The sequence below is a fragment of the Schistocerca serialis genome, chromosome 1 (genome assembly GCF_023864345.2).
Source record: "Schistocerca serialis cubense isolate TAMUIC-IGC-003099 chromosome 1, iqSchSeri2.2, whole genome shotgun sequence".
Lineage (NCBI taxonomy): Eukaryota > Metazoa > Arthropoda > Insecta > Orthoptera > Acrididae > Schistocerca > Schistocerca serialis.
This window is the reverse complement of record NC_064638.1, coordinates 651,524,658-651,528,140: the sequence shown is the minus strand read 5'-3', so window position 1 is coordinate 651,528,140 and position 3,483 is coordinate 651,524,658.

Below are 3,483 nucleotides of genomic sequence, written 5' to 3'. Positions count from 1 at the left end.
ACCATAGCCACATCACAAAAGTGAACTACATTCATAGACTCTATAATTGCAAAAACGTCTAACGAACGCAAAGTGTTTTAGAAAAAAGAACCATTGTTGAAGGTAAAATTACTTATGACTAATATTGGACTCTAAAAGAACATTTGACTATAGCGAATATTAAAATATGTGGGGGACTATTTTGCGATATCACAAACCGGAAGAAGACTTACTCCGCCAAGAGCTCGTGATGCATCTTACGTCACACCAAAGGAGCTGAATTTGAGTGTTGCTTTTGATGGTTAAAGGCGTGTGATGGAGTTATTGAAAGTTGCAGTACATTTATAATGGCATACATTGGGAAATTCACTGATAGAAGCCCCGCAATAAGAGCGGTAAGATCTCTCTTTATTTTGTATCTTATTTTTTCTCGAAACTGACTGTACGATAGTAGAATGAAAATCCTAACTTTTTATATTAGAAACAACTACACAATAGTTCTACAAAAATAAGGGACAGCAACACTAACAAATATTTAGTCGTACAAAAAGAAAAAAAATATCTCTTGCTGCCTGTCATACTTGCCTCCTTTAATTTTAGTCATTAGTGATTATAAAACCAGATGTTGCGTTAGTAATTCTGACGAGAAAGAGAGAGAGAACTGATATAAATGCTTTTCAGATGTTTTGAGGACAAATTACTGATGCAGCACTGAGTGTGCAGTAATGCACCATCATCCCATCCCTTAAATTTCACTATCACAGGAAAAGCTACTGAAGTTCTAGTACAAATATGTTGCATAATACATTACTGTTTAGCCAGAACTTTTCATTCTGGTTGAATAATAATGGGTCTTATTTCTACATGCTGTTAAGTACTTGACACTTTTTCCAAAAGAATGTTAATTGCCATACAGCTGGAAAAACATGATTAAAATATACTGGGAGAGCACTATACAACAAAGGTAAAGATTTATTTATCATGCAGGCACTTGATGCCTACACCTTACAAAAAGGTGTCAAGAATGAAGTCCACAATCACTGGGTCATTCCATGCCAAACTGAGCCTGAGGCTTATTTTTTGAAAAAATGCCAAATTTAACAATGTTATAGTTTTTTGAATCTACAAAAGTTGAATTTTACTGTCCTGAAAAAATTATAAAAATTACATGATTAGCTGAGGAAATATAGTTAAACAAAGTTGACGATTCTACAGATGAGGATGGAAAAGAAAAGGTTTGCTTTTTGTGTTGGCAGCCGTTTAAATTTGGGTTGCAGTGATTGTTGATGTTTTAATTGTTAAATTTCAAGATCAGAATCTTATCTTTCTGACAAACTTCAGTTTTTAAAGAAAGGTAAGTTATTAAGTATGCAGCTAATTCACAAAAGTTACTATGTATTTAGTGTCCCACCCGTGACAAAAAACATGAAAAAGTTTACCTTCTAACTCAGCAATTATAGTAATTCTATGCATTTTAAGTTAGAAGTAAGAAAAACAAATAAAAACATCCAATGAACCATAAGGCACCTTCTAAGTTGTAAATGATCATTTATAAATGTTAAAAGAAATTGTGTCCCACCCGTGACAGGTTTTTGATGTTACTCAAATCTAAACCGTTTGACACTTCTTGTTATTGTTAAGTTAAATTGGTTGATATAACAAGTGCTTTGATGGTTTACAATAAATAAAAACTTACTGTTTATTCAGAAAATGGGGAAAACATCAGCAGAGTGTATGAGAAAACTTCGCGAAAAACTGAAGAAAGATACCAGCAAGTACAATGTCCATAAAGAAAAAGAAAGAGAGCGGGATAAAAGAAGAAGGGAAAATATGAAGATGAAGGTATTCTCCGGTGAAAAATCTTTATTAGAATATCGAAAGAAGGAAGCTGAAAGAAAAAGGAAGTACAGACTTAAGCTAAAATCCGTATTAATTAAAGATCAATCTGAGACCTGTATTTCCCAGTTAGGATCATATAAATGTCCTCAGTCTCTTGGCAAAGCTGTTTCTCGGGTAAAGAAGGTGCTTCCTTCAAGCCCCTCAAAAAAATCAGCAGTAGTAAAAAAGCTTGTAAGTGAAAGCTTACCTAAAAAGGTAGTAAAGCAGATTTTCCCAGTAGTGAAGAAAACATCTCGTAAACTTACAGGTGATAATCTGCTCAAAATACAAAATTTTTCACGAATGATGAAATCAGCAGGCAGACACCTGGTATAAAGGATGTAAAGTCTATTGTAGACCATGAAACTGGGAAAAGAGTTAGCTTGCAGAAACGTCACATGAATATGACAGTTAAGGAAGCATTTTTTCTTTTTAAGCAAGACAATCCAGATATTGATATCAAGATTTCAAAATTCTACGAGTTGCGGCCTAAAAATGTTGTTCTAACGTCTCAAATGCCTCACAATGTATGTGTGTGCAGATATCATGCTAGCTTCAACTCCATCATTGAAGCCATTCACAAAGAAATAGCTAGTTTCCCTGCTACTCACACTCACCTTATGAATCTTGTTTGCTGTGATGTAGAAAGTGAAATATGCATGACAAGTCAATGCAAGAAATGCATCATGAATTTATACACATTAATAGATGGAAAGTTTGATTTGTGTGAGATAATATCTTGGAGAAAATGGACCGAACATGAGTGTCACCCTAAACAGACTACTACCTGTGGAACACTGTGAAGCTCTCTCTGAACTTCAGTCTCAACTAAAAACATTCAAGGAGCACTTCTTTGGCAAAAGGATGCAATCTGGAGCTTTCAAGACTGTGAAAGCATCAGTTAGTGATGATGAAGTGATATTGCAAATAGATTTTGCAGAAAACTATGTAGCACTGGCACAAGATGAGATACAAAGTGCCCACTGGAGTCATACACAGATTACAGTGGTCACTATTTGTGTTTGGATGAAAACAGGGCTACAGTCATTTGCAATTGTGAGCGATGTACTGTGTCACGACAAGTACTCAGTTTATGCATGTTTGAAGAGTATAATAAGTAAGCTGAAACAAGAGCTTCCCAATTTGACCTCGATACGAATTTTTTCTGATGGTTGCGCAGGTCAATTTAAGAACAAATTCACCATTTCCAACCTTTGCTACATGATGCAAGACTTTGGAGTGTCTGGAGATTTTTTGCAAATTTCACATGGGAAAGGTGCAGCGAATGGCATTGGAGCTGTAACAAAAAGGGCTGTTTGGAATAAAGTTAAGCAAAGAAAAGTCATCATCAGCAATACATAGGAATTTTTAGACTGTGCCAAATCATCTGTTTCTGGAATAAACTTTCTTCTTCTGACAAAAGATCATATTGATGAAAACAGAGACCTTCTGGATGGTCGCTGGAAAACTTAAAAAAATAAGATATTCGCAGCAAGCATTACTTCAACGGTTACAATACCTGTAACCTAGTATGTGGTAGAACTTTCCTAAAATCAGATTTAGAGAAAGTGGAGGTTTTCCCATTTTCGCCCAACATACATTCACTAATCTACACAGATTCTGAGA